Below are 13,992 nucleotides of genomic sequence, written 5' to 3' on the forward strand. Positions count from 1 at the left end.
TCTGCTTAGTGACATTTCAGATTGATAAACAAGGGCCAGAACAGACACCAAAGGTGGCATCATTGATTGAGACTTCCCAAAATTATTTTTGTGGCCTTCTACAAACCCTTCATATAGCATTTCCTATTACTTCTTCCATTATAAGGTAGCCAATCAGTAAAGTTATTGCCTTAAACCAGTTCTTATGGTGTGGGGCCTAGTCACAGTTGTGGCTGGTATTAGTTCAGTCCCTCCACCATTGACAATATGTACAGAAGCTAAATTAAAGCTGTCCTGAATAATTCAACCCATCCATAGGAGTGAATGAGACTATGGTGGAACGTTTTTGAGAAAAATTATTTGTGGTACTAGCAACGCTGTATCCTGGCTTAGGCCGACAAGGCCCAGGCCTAGGGCAGCATTTTGCAGGGGGGGAGCACGGAAAGAGTCCCCACCGGCTTGCGCTACACTGTTAGTGTAATGCAAGCTGCTTCTAATTTTGACTGTCGTATCATCCTGGACCACAAACCTTCCTCACTGTGCTATATGTTTTCTGCTGCACCATTGGCATGGTTATATCTTCTTAGTCCTCTCCATAAAATGATCAGAAATTTGTGCTTAAAGTAGAACTATAGGCAACATGTTTTTTTTTTCACTTTGGATTGCGTAAGTGAGGGTTATAGCCCCTGTCAGTATATTTTGAACCATCCCTGTCCCATTGCAGAGATTTCCCTTCACTTCCTGACCAATAGCCAAACAGGAAGTGAGAGGAAATCTATGCAAATTAAGGGAATCTAATGCCCACTCAACTTTAACAGAAAGGGGTGTGGCCTTGACAGGAAGGGGTGAGTCATATTTAAATTAGGGGGTGAACAAGTTTAGTCAGGTCTAGGGCAGCACAAACCCTAAATACACTACTGGGTACCAGGCAAGGCCACACAAGGAAGATACTTGGTACTTTTTCGTTTGGGATAGTATAGGAAAGGATTAAAATCTTTGGTATTATATTTTTATGCTCAAGGGATGTTCCCTTTTCTGTTAGGAAAGTGAAGCAGAATCCTTCTTTAGGCCTCATTCACACATTCAGTGGTTGTAAGCGCTGGGGATCTTGCATTGCGACACCATGCCGCAATCATGCTCCAAGCAGTTGGCACACAATTACAGCTTCATCCTGTTGACTTCAGTGGTTGTTTTTGACAAAAGGCACTTCCTGTCATGTCAGACGTGATATGTTGAGTTCAATTTGCTGCACCATGAAGCATCATGGCTGTGGCAATGTGGACCGAACTGAGTGATGTCATGTCGATTTGTAAGTGGGTAGGAAAAACCCAGAGGCCACCCACATGACCTTAGCTAGCACACCTTTCACCTTTGGTACCAATCATAAAGACTTGTAAAGCTCTGAAGGCTACCTTTTGCATTGTATGTTACGCGTTAAGCAAGGCACTGACTGAGAAATGCTTTGTTCGGTTAAAGGTCCAAGCCACTCTATCCAAAAATATGGCCTAAAAATGCTGGCAGTAGATATGTGCATTTGACAGGTGCACTTTTATGGTTAGCCCCTGTCTTGATTTTATGATTTCTCAAAAGCCGATGTTTTCTACAGAGCAGCACATTGTGTGCTTAATGTAATACACAAGAAAACACAATCCAGATTGCAGATGTTATCACCAGGAAGCAAGGGAGACACCACGAGCCTGATGACAGGAACAATTTATCAGAGCTGCTAAGTGGCTGCTGACTTTTTGAAGTAATGAATTTGTACTCATGCAAGAGCATTTTGGTATTATCGAGATTATGCACCATTAGGGGATAGGTTCATATAGGTTGCTCTGTCAGAACACTTTAATTGTAATGTCAGACTGTTCCTATTAATTTATCATAGTCATGTATCATCCTAGAAAAGCAGATGAGGCCACTGTCTGTTTCCTTCTGTTATCCCAGAAGCCTTTTTACAAATAGAAAAGAGAGCACCAGAGGCAAACGCAGGATTTTAGCAAGGGGATTCTAACGCTAATCTTTATTGCAATGTTCCTATACTTTCAGATGTATTAAACATTTAAAATCGAATACAGCAGTAATAAATTAGATGTAGTACTCAAATAGTCAGAAATATACTTAGTTATTACTCATGTTAAATCTTTGAACTTTACAAAGGTGGGAGATATGGATTGGACTGCAATAAATGGCGATATAAACGATTATATTAGTATAAAATCTAATTGTAGTTTAACGCTAAATAAAAGGACATACAGCAAAATGTCTATACACTACAGAAAGAGCAATTCAAGGCAACATATGAAACCAAGTCACAAGCTACTGGTGCTATTCAGCAAATCCTGCAGTTTACTCAGCTTTCCTTCATATTAGTTCTCTATGATCCACTGCATGCAAAATATAGGAAGCTTTTCACAGAGTCATTGGGAGTGTACTTCTGGAAGCTTGGTCAGTATAAGGCCTCGTACACACGACTGAGTTTCTCAGTAAAAACCAGCAAGAAACTTGCTGGGAGATATTTTTGTTGCCGAGGAAACCGGTCGTGTGTACATTTTCGTCGAGGAAACTGTCGAGAAACTCGGCAAGCCAAAAAGAGAGCATGTTCTCTATTTCCTCGACGGGAATGGAGAAACTTGCCTTGTCGAGTTCCTCGACAGCCTAACAAGGAACTCGACGAGGAAAACGATGTGTTTCGTTCGTCGAGTTCCTCGGTAGTGTGTACGAGGCTTAACTGTAATTCACTCTCTCAGTCCTTGATCATTTATCAATCATTCAAAAAGCTTGATCTCTGGTGATTAAAAGGAGTTGTAAAGGAATTTTTTTTTTTTTGCTGAAATGACTGTTTACAGGGTATAGAGACATAATAGTTAACTGATTCCTTTTAAAAATGATTAAAAATAGATAACAAATCAATCATATAATGTACCTACAGTTTTAGTTTCGTTTTTGCATGCTGTTTCCTGCTTCTCTGCTGTACAGAGCCACAGAGCCAATACAGGGCAGTGATGGTTTGTAAAACAAAACTGATTGGTGTTGAGGGGTTTTAGACACACAGTAATCACACCTCATTGATTAGTGACCACAGAGAGAAAGCTCCCAGTACTGTGGTTATCAGGAAACAGACAACCAGGAAGTGTGGAGATCAGAGAAGAATTACAGCAACTTGAGAGCAAAAACGAACAATGAGGACATGAAAACAGCACTGCATTAAGGTAAATGAAGCTATTAAGATAAAAAAAAAAATCCTTTACAAACCCTTTAAGAAATGTCTTGGTATTCACATTTTTTTTTTACATCAAGTTGAGAGACAGTAAGAAGCCTGTTGTGTTTGGAAATTTCCTCCCCCCCCCCACTTCAAATGCAGGTGTTCACAGATCGCCAGATTACTAACAAAGGAAATTAGGTGAATCGGTGCACTACAGCAATGTTTGGATGAAATGTTGAGGTGCTTGGCAGGTAGGTATTTTTAGATTTGCATGGAGTGTACCTTTAAATAAGTATGGCCAAAGCTCTTTTGACCCTACTTTTCCTGTGAGTCACAGGAGCGCACTTTGTTCTGTACTCCTGTGACCCCTTTTTAGCCAACAGTGAGCTAAAAATCCACTGTAGGCTGACATCATTCAGCCAGGCCAGGCTCTGGATTGATCCCGACTTCGGGATTTACTCACATGCCTGGACCAGCAGTAGGAGACTGAGCAATCTCCTGTCGCTCCTTTCACACCACAGCACTCTGAGCAGTGAAGGAGTAGAGCAGAGAGCTGGTGACTGTCAGTTCACTGTAGACCAAGTACTGAGCAATCAGCAGTTTTTGATTGCTCAGTTCTCAGCCTTAGGCCCCGTACACACGTCCGAGGAATTCGACGGGCAACGTTTTGCTCGTTGAGTTCTGTGTGAAGCTGCCGAGGATCTCGGCGAGCCAACTTTCCTCATTGAACAACGAGGAAATAGAGAACATGTTCTCTATTTGGCTCGACGAGGAACTCGTCGGCTTCCTCGGCCCGGAAGTGTACACACGCCTGGTTTCTCGGCAGAATTCAGCTCCGATCGAGTTTCTGGCTGAATTCTGCCAAGAAACTCAGTCGTGTGTACAGGGCCTCAGAGGTGGCACGGAACAGATGCAGCATTGGACTAATACTGCATTCACCTAGGTGAGGATGTGTGTCTTTCAATTCCCGAACTTCTCTTTTAAAGCTATATTCTTAGCTAAACAAATACTGTCTAAATGCAAGAGGCATGCGTATTCTTACTTAAATCTTGGTTTGCTTCTGTAATTCTTCCATATCCATGCCATAAAATGTTTCCTGTGTGCAAGAGTGTCCTGTAGTAAAGACCAGTCACTGTTACTCTTTCTCCTTGTCTAAGATGACTGATCTGTATTTGCCCCCCCCCCCCCACCTGTAGTTTTCTACAAGCAGTCCTTGGTTGGTGAACCTGCTGAGCCCCACCCACAGCTCTGCTCTCTTCAAACACTATGTACAATATAGTAATGGTGTCACTTCTATCTATACAATAAATCTCTGGGCATTAGGTGTACACTAACTGCATTTACATTCTTTCTGGACATCGAGGAATATATTTAAATGTATGTTTTTCTGTGCACCAGTCTCCATTTTAATAAGCCTATTCCAGATAGTAGAGTTTGGCAGCACTTACAACATACTGAATGCCCCCTCTTACTTCATAATGAAAATCACAGTTTACAGTGGGGGAGATGAGTTGGAGATAGACGCAAAACCTTTGGCGCGATGGGCTAAACACAACCAAGTGGCCCTTTTATGGTAGAGATTCACATCTGTTAGCATCTTCTTTCTTTGCAGCTCTTAGCATTTGGTCATATGACACCCAAGAGCTGTAAAAGAGGTCGATTCTAGAAGATGACCCTCTGCCAAGCACTGTGATGACAGGTCTGAATGGGAAGCAGGTAACTATATAATGTTCAGCACATGTCACTATTAATTGCAGGTCCCAGTCTGATCAAGGTTTGATCCATGAAGTATTTCCACTGATGCCCTTCAATCCAACATATCGTATTAGGAGTGGCACAGGGGGGCAAATGATCCCCTAACCCAGTGCTACCCTAGGTAAATTAAACATTTTCAAAGCAGAAGCCACTGAGAAGAGTGGAGCCAGTACAGTACTATCAGGTTTATAACTGAGCTACACCAAATTCTTCCTAAATGAAGGATGCGTTCTGTCTGCCAGATCCCAGCTCCATTCCTAGCTTGCTTCTCTGCAGTGGTCTTTGTGTGTATGAATGCATTTCCCCTCCACATTCTCGATTTCATGTCTGTCCTCAGGTTTAAATGTCTGTGAATTCTCTGATCACACAGATTGTGTATAAGCAGTGCTGCCCACAAACTTACAGTCACCATCCCAACCAGCTGCGTGAGAACCCTTCTATAGTGTAGATGTAGAATTAGACGATAAAGTGATGGAAGGTGAAAGAGAAAATGCTGCTGACCTCTTATTACAAGTTAATTGCATTGCTTAGTGAAAGAATTCTTCTGCAGCTGACTGGGGTAGGGACTGAAGTCTGTGGAGGTGGAGCTGTCATAGCACATGTAATTATATTGTTTCAGTGATATATTCCTTTCAACAATAAGCTAGAGAGGAGTAGGATGAAATAGGGCTGCATTTCAAGGGTAGGGAAGTTTTTGGCTATCAGTATTCCTCTACCCAAGGAAGGAAATTTCCATGTCTCACCCTACACTTCATGTTTTGACCCCTCTGTATAGGTCCCTTGTCAACAGAATGCTACTTTCTAGTTTGCTTATTTCCTCCTTGGGACCTGTAAAGTAAAGCTGTTGACTTTTAATTATTCAGACCCTCATCTGTCCCACAGTCCAGTGATGCGGGTGCAGGAAGCCTTGCTCCTCTCCCCTTCCTCTCTGAGGCACCTGTATTCTAACTGTGGTTTCACAGCCGGGCACTCACTGCACATGCGCGAGCCATGCTGCGCACTGTGAATGGCTGGGCAATCTTCTGGGACCTGTGACGAATCCCAGAAGATTGCAGGGAAGGAGGGGGAAGAGGTGATCTTCCTTCCGGCACCGTGGAGCCAGGGGAGGAAGTGGGAGCTAGGTGCCCATAAAAACAGGGTACCCGCTCCTTCCCCCAAAAAAATGTCATGCCAAATGTGGCATGTCAGGGGGCCATCTGCACTTAAAGCGGAAGTTCCATTTTTGGGTGGAATTCCTCTTTAAGATAAAAGTTATGGTAACTGTTGAAACCTAAGCTTTTTTCAAAACGGCAAAAGGCTTAAAATGTAGTTAATGTAATAATCAAAAAAATCCAGAGTGTGGCTATCAAGAATGAATTAGTACATTTAATTTGTAAAATATGTACCTTTAGAACATAATCCAAAATTTGATTCATCAGAGCACTCCCTCACATGTGGCAGTGCCTAGGTACACTCTCTTTTAGTAATCTCATAGGTGCCTATTGAGAATTTGATAAACCTATCATGCCAATTTCTGATTACGAATTTACATTGATGGTGTCATCAGGGGGTGGGGTTTAGGAATAGGAAGAACTGTTCTACAGTAAAAAAATACCAACTGCAAGTTCTTTATCATTCACCACTGACATGTCTGAAGGATAAGGCTGTCCTTATAAGACTGCCCTAAGTTTAGGTCAGCTCCAGTCTTCTGGATACTAGCATTGTTTTCCTCGTTATCTGGGTTACACACAAACTGTCTTTCCTCCCTCTTGAGGGCAAGAATAATGAGTATGTAGGGTATTGTACACATATGTAGGTGAGATGCCATAAGGATAGAGTTAGAAGTCATATCATAATGAAATATTTTTTATTGTTAGCAATAGCCATAATAAACAGAGCCGATACAAAAACAATTGTCCCCTTGCCATCCCCTTTTTGATCTAGGAATATCTACAGTTGAATTTTCAAGTCCAATTTCAACAGCGTTCTTATATACGCACAAAACATTACAGATACAAAACCCTTTTATTAATTAATTATTTTTGTCATAAGTAATTTGCTTTAAGTACATTTCATCTGATTTATCTTTTAAGTTTTTAACAAAAACATATACAGGTGCATTTCATAAAATTATAATATCATCAAAAAGTTCACTTATTTCAGTAATTCAATTCAAAAAATGAAACATGTGCATACTTCTCAGTAAGCCAACATTTCTGTATTAAAAAATCATTTTTTTTTATTATTCTTAAGTAATATAAAAAATTTCGGAGATACTGAATTTTGTGCTTTCACTAGCTGTAAGCCATAATCATAAAAAAAAAAAAGAAATGCTTAAAAATATTCACTCTGTGTGTAATGTACCTACGGTATATAAAATTAATGAGTTTCACTATTTGAATTGAATTACTGAAATAAATTAACTTTTTGATGATATTCTAATTTTATGAGATGCGCCTGTACATGCTGATATAATGGTTATAGTTTTGTTTCTTCAAATATGTCAACCATATGTTGTTGTTTTTTTACATTATATTCAAACTATATTTAAGACTTTGCAGCCCTAGAGAATGTGGTGCTTCTAACCTCCCCCCCCAAAAAAAAAAAAAACATGGCCTTGCTTAGTATTGTTTTTAACTAAACGTATTGCTTGAAGATATGCCTTCTTAGGCCGCGTACACACGGTCGAACCGAGGTTCAGTTTCAAAGGTCTAAACCGACCATGTGTATAGCCTATGGGTCTGTTGTCCTTTGGTCCAAAATTTTAAAACATGCTTCAAAATCGAACCGATGGCCCACTGCCCGATCGGTCCAAACCGATGGTTAGTACAGAAAGCATCGGTTCAAAGCCTGCGCATGCTCAGAATCAAGTCGACGCATGTTTGGAAGCATTGAACTTTGTTTTATTCAGCACGTCGTGTGTTTGACGTCACCGCGTTCTGACCCGATCGGTTTTTGGAACGATGGTGTGTACGCACTTCAGACCATCAGGCCACTTCAGCGGTGAACCGATGGAAATGGCCCGTCGGACCATTCTCATCGGTTTGGAACGACCGTGTGTACGCGGCCTTACACTATCCTTGATGGGTATGGCACATTATTGAATGGCTTTACTACATAGACTGTTCCTTCCACAAGTCTAGCAGCCTTAAAATACTTCAACAACCTACTAAAAAATTATTATTATTTATTACACAGGATTTATATAGTGCCAATTGTTTGTGCAGCGCTTTACATTATAAAAAAATACACAGTGAAACAACCTCAATAAGCTATCCTGTTATATATCCAGAACCACCTGAGGCACCCACTAATATGTTTATGAAGTGGCAATTCAATTTTCTGCATCAGTGGACATGTGTAAACCTCAAATGATTGCCTACAGCATTTCAAAGCCAATTGAAAAGTCCAGTTCGAAATGGCTGATGTCCAGTTCAAAAATGTTGTGAAATACCTAGATACGATATTATAAGGCCTTATAATTTATCTTTTTTTTTTAATTGGTTCTCTAAACTCAGAGCAAGTGTTTAGATAATGATCCCCTATCTATATACATAGGAGACTTATGGAATGCAACTAAAATGTAAGATTGAAGGATCTGTTGGATGATGTTATGACAACAGAGTGCAATCTATGGGATGGTCCCACAACTGGGATAACCTATTCTTTTTTATGGTTAGATTAGATGTGTAATATAATCCATTGGAATATAACTGTTGTCCATACCAGACAAAATAATAGCAGACAATGTTAAACTGACTGTAATTTTCTCCATAAATATATACATATTCATCAGCGCAGAAGTCATGCTCCTTTCTTCCAAACACTCCCAGATGTATGTTTTCCTGTGTTTTTCTTTCCGTGGAAAAATGATTTTGCCTATATTTGCATTGTAAATAATCCTGAAAAACGTTTTCTGGTAATGGAGAGACTGCAGTAGGTCATGTACACGCTACATTTGGTCGCTTCAGTAATTTTACAAGTCATAATGGATATATTTCTGATAAATCACAATACAGAGCAACAGTATAATTTTCCCAAAAATATCTACTTTTTATTCATAAGGGCTCGCTCACACTACCTGCATGCTAAAACACTCTGTTTTTAGAGAGTGGGCAACTGTCCGTTTTGCCCTGCAGTGTGCTGCAGAGAGTTTACTTTTTGTTAACTTTTATTTGAAGTGTCACATATTGGCATTTCATTTATGTCTACACACAACAGACTGGTGCAGTGTGGTGACATGCTGTGCTATTTAGTGTGTTGGGGTAAAATGCAGCATATGTTCATGGCACTGCACATTACATCAGCATTATCATGTGAATGCGGCACATAGAAAACAATATGTGCCCTTGCAGTTATCCAGTGTTAAAAATGACGGTCGCTACACATACCCTGGAATTCATAAAGACTGGCACAGACAGATTTTTGCAAACGTGTCTCTCATGCATTCTTAAAGTGGCGAAGAATGAGCCAAATTCATGTACCTGTCTAGAACCTGTACTTGAATTTTTAGAACTTTTAGAATGCATGAGAGACACTTTTGCAAAATCTATCTGAGCCACGTTTTCTCTCTTTATGCCAAGGAGAGTTGATCTTAATTATATTTGTAGCATTCAATGCGACACAGTGTAAAAGTGGCACATTTTAGAAACTATCTGAATTTGGTGCAGGAGTTGTTGTCAGAATCAAAGGTGTCGCAAATGCTTCATTAAAATGTGGTTGATGCAATGCAAGAGGGATTAAAGTGGTAATTAAAACAAAACCATCCAGAGGCATGCTGTCACCACTGACAGGGCTTCCATCTCTTCCTTACGTGTTGGCAGGCTCTGTCCATTTAAATGGCTGAGCCGCAATGATTTCACTCCCACACATGTGCACAGGAGCCATGGCCGTGGTACACATCTCTGAAAGGAGAGCATGCCATCCCTTCAGAGTGCAGTACGCATGCCACAGGCTGCAGAAGTAGTGAATATAGTGCACATTTAGGAGATATTCCTTGTACCTAAAGGTAAGCTATATTTTAGGCCACTTTCACACTAAACACCGCCCCACGCTAGCAGTTAAGCCCAGCTGGTTTTAGCAGTGCTTTACCGGCGTTGTGCGGGTGGTAGCAGGGCGCTATTAACCCAATTAAGGAGTTAACAAGGGGTTAAAAGCACCCGCAAAGCTTTTATTTCAATGGGCAGGGTGTTTTGGGAGAGGTGTGTACACCACTCCCGCACCACCCCAAAGATACTGCTTGCAGGCCTTTTTTTCCGTCCTGCAAGCACACCGCCCCAATGTAAAAGCACTCAGGCTTTCACACTGGGGTGGCTTGAGAGGCACTTTACAGACGTTATTTTTAGCGCTAAAACGCCTGAAAATCGCCTCAGTGTGAAAGTCGCCATACGCTTAGCTGTAGGTACAGGGGAGCAATCGGTGTTTACTACCAATTTAACACCAGAAAAGTGACACAGCAGCTTTATTGAATTCCCCCTATAGTGTAAACAAGCTCTAAAGATCAGTCTGTTGGCTCCAGTCAGGTAACTTGGCTTGGATGTCATCAATCTGTTACAGGGGGAAGCATTTCCCCTTTACCACAGTGATTGGACTGCATCATTGTAACTTTGTTGTTACTGTAGCTAGCAAGCTAGGGGAGAGGCTGCAGAAGCAGCTGATCTCTGTCAGACATTGCTGAACATGTCATCTTTGAGCCAGCATCTCAGTTCAGGAAAGAGATTCTGGCCTTGGATGAAGCCTTGACAAAGCTGGTGCTGTCCTTTTGAAGAGAAAAGAAGAGGAAGGCTATTTAAGAGGGAGTACTGAGATCTGTGTGAGATGCAATAAGTATAAGTACCTGTACACAGGGCCGCCATCAGGAATTATGGGGCCCCTTACACAGCTTCAGGCATGGGCCCCCTGGAGCAGAGTAGGGGGGTAGCCATCCGGGGCCCTGGGGACCTCTGGGTCTTTAATAAAAAGAAAAAAAGAAATAAAAAATATATATAAAAAAAATATATATATTTTTTTTTAAAGGGGGTTGCCATCTGGGGCCCTGGGGACCTCTGGGCCCTTTAATAATAATAATATATATATATATATATATATATATATATATATATATATATATATATATATATATATATATATATAAAATAAAAGTAATAAAAAAATATATAAAAAAAATATATTTTTTTTTATAAAAAAAGGGGGATTGTCATCCGGGGCCCTGGGGATCTCCGGGCCCCTGGGACCTCCGGACACCTAAAAAAAAAAATTGACCCTTTCAAAAAAAACTAAAACAAAAAAACAAAAAAAATATATATATTTTTTTTTTTAAAGGGGGTTGCCATCCAGGCCCCTTACAGGTGTACTGCCTGTACCCCCCTGATGGCGGACCTGTCTGTACATGTTACCGATACACATTATATAGAATGTATAGGTAGAACATGAAGTTACATACACTAAAAAGAGTTTAGCAAATGTCCTTGCAGTTCTACCTGCTGTCATTTGTATTAAAACTCTCATGCTGGTTCTGTCTCTTCCCACTTGCAACTGTTTCTTATTTCTGAGTAGGAGTGTCGTCTATAGTGTTATGACAAGCTCCAATATTGTAATAAGAGAAATGTTGCTGGAGTAAAGAGTAAACCAGAGTAAACCAATGGGAAAAAAAAAAAAAAAAAAAAATAGATAGCTACTGTAAATATTATATATGTGTGTGCGTGTTTTAGGTGTTACCCTATTAATAATATTGGTAAGGTTTCATTTCCATGGACGTTTTTACAGCCACTTTTTTTAGCCTTTTTACAGCTTAAAAACGCCTGTCCATGTTTTTTTTATTTTTTTATTATTTTATTTTTTTTGTTTTGTTTTTTGAGCTGGAGCTCAAAAATGCTGCGGTAGCGTTTTTTAGCGTTTTTTAACGTCTGGCGTTTTTACAGCTCTAACGCTGGAGCTTCAGAACGCACTGGTCCTGGGTTTTTTTTTTGCAGCTTAAAAATGGCTCAGCCATCTACAGCTCAAAAACGTCATGGTAGGCATGAGGCCATAGACTAACATGGAGAGCCGTTTTTAAGCTGCAAAAAACGCTCAGAAAAGTGGCTGTAAAAATGTCCATGGAAATGAAGCCTAATAGGGGAGCACAAAAAACACATTCACGCATACTTGATAAATCATTTGTCAATATCAATGAATAATAATGATGTCACTATTTGTGTTGGAAGATTAATTAGTTCACTCTTACTATGATTCATGCTCTTGGAGACAATGGGGGTTATTTACAAAAGGCAAATCCACTTTTCACTACAAGTGCAAACTACAAGTGCAAAGTGCACTTGAAATTGCGATGAAAGTACACTTGGAAGGGCAGTCATTGTAAATATGAGGGGTAGATCTGATATGAGGGGAAGCTCTGCTGATTTTATTATCCAATCATGTGCAAGCTAAAATGCTGTTTTTTATTTTCCTTGCATGTCCCCTTTGGATCTACAGCGACTGCACTTCCAAGTGCACTTTCAGTGCAATTTCAAGAGCACGTTGCACTTGTAGTTTTCACTTGTAAAGTGGATTTGCCTTTAGTAAATAACCCCCAATGTGTATTTTGGCATCTTCACTTTTGCACTATAAGCAGTGATGCACAAATGTATTTAAGCTAAAATATCAACTGTTAGCATGGCATTTACCGGTATATTTAATTCCAAGAGTCGGTGCCTTGTTTAATAAGGCAATTCAAACATGCAGTGATGCTTTGCAAAGAGCAATAAACCATGATGACTATTGGATTATAGTTTACTCTAGTCAGGCCTGTAAATGATGACGTTTAATTGGTTGCTATGGGTTAATGCACTTTGTGCACTTCTCTTTACTTAAAGAGTTTGGCACGGCTGCACTCATTTTCAAACTAGTGCTAAAGACATTCCAGAGGACTAATAAGGAAGTAAATTAAAAGAATAGACATTGCTTAAAGTAAACCTAAATCTTGTTGATGCTGTGTGAGATTAGTAAATACATGCAGGTTAAATTCTACCATGAAATAGCCTTTACGTAAATTATGCATTATGCAAATTTTGGAGGACATTAGAGTAGGTAAATAGCCATTACATTTAAAATAGAAAATGTAAGTGAATAAACTTTTTGCAAAAAAAAACAAGTAGTTAAAGTTAAATGGAACGCACCCAGAAATTATTTAGGAAACAATCAAAAGCATTAAAGTGGCTGTAAACACGATTCATGAAATTTGAGCTGGGCACATATATCTGCAGTATTATGTTATCTCTCTTCAATGAGCTAAGTCCCGTAGCCCTCTCCTGAACCATTCCTCCGTTATCAGTCTGATAACTCCTGACAAATTCTCAGACTTTTTAAACAAAAGCACCCTGAATCTTCTGTCAGGGGAAGTTGCTAAAATAGATTAGCAGAGAGCAGGTCCTGTTACAAAACAGCTCTGAGAGTCTCTGCCTATGATGAGAGGGGGTGTGTGCTTTTCCTCCAATCAGCAATGTTAGCCATCTTGGTTGTATGTCCAGACATCACACTCTGTGTTAACCAGGAAGAGAAAATTTCCTAACACGATCTCAACTTTCTAAACAGTATATACATGTGAAGACAGCAGATATACATGTAAAACCTATGTAGGGAGATTGGTTTCACCCCTGTGTATCATCTGAGGCTGTTCACTTCACTGGGTGTATGGAGGGTTTACATCCACTTTAACATTATTCAATTTATAATCAGTGTTTCCCAAAAATCCTCTCCCCTCTGCTTCTATCATTGGTTTCCAGCCTAGTGACTCCATCTTTTGTGGTAAACATGCATACCTGGAATAACAGTAGTACAATCAGGTCAGTTTACTGAATCGTAATGTATGTGACATTTGCCGTAAAAAAAATATATATATAAAGAAAAGTAGCTTGAACTGGCCAATATCTACATCCCCAGATCTATGGTACATGTCAAAAACTCATAACTCCAAATTGGGATTTTATTATTACTACATTAAAACATATTTGCACAACTATATAAAAAATATAAATACATTTTTTTTATAGCTTACTATTCCAGGAGCTAAAGTTTCAGCCCTGGTTCACACTGATGCTACT

At 39.8% G+C, this 13,992-nt stretch overlaps 1 protein-coding gene across 1 annotated transcript in view; it reads left to right on the forward strand.

The window, feature by feature from the left end:
* KCNB2 (potassium voltage-gated channel subfamily B member 2) overlaps positions 1-13,992 on the forward strand; it is a 391,356-nt gene that overhangs the window by 47,012 nt on the left and 330,352 nt on the right. The gene's annotated exons all lie outside the window — the stretch shown is intronic.

Source organism: Rana temporaria, chromosome 5 (assembly GCF_905171775.1).
Source record: "Rana temporaria chromosome 5, aRanTem1.1, whole genome shotgun sequence".
In the NCBI taxonomy this organism is placed as follows: domain Eukaryota; kingdom Metazoa; phylum Chordata; class Amphibia; order Anura; family Ranidae; genus Rana; species Rana temporaria.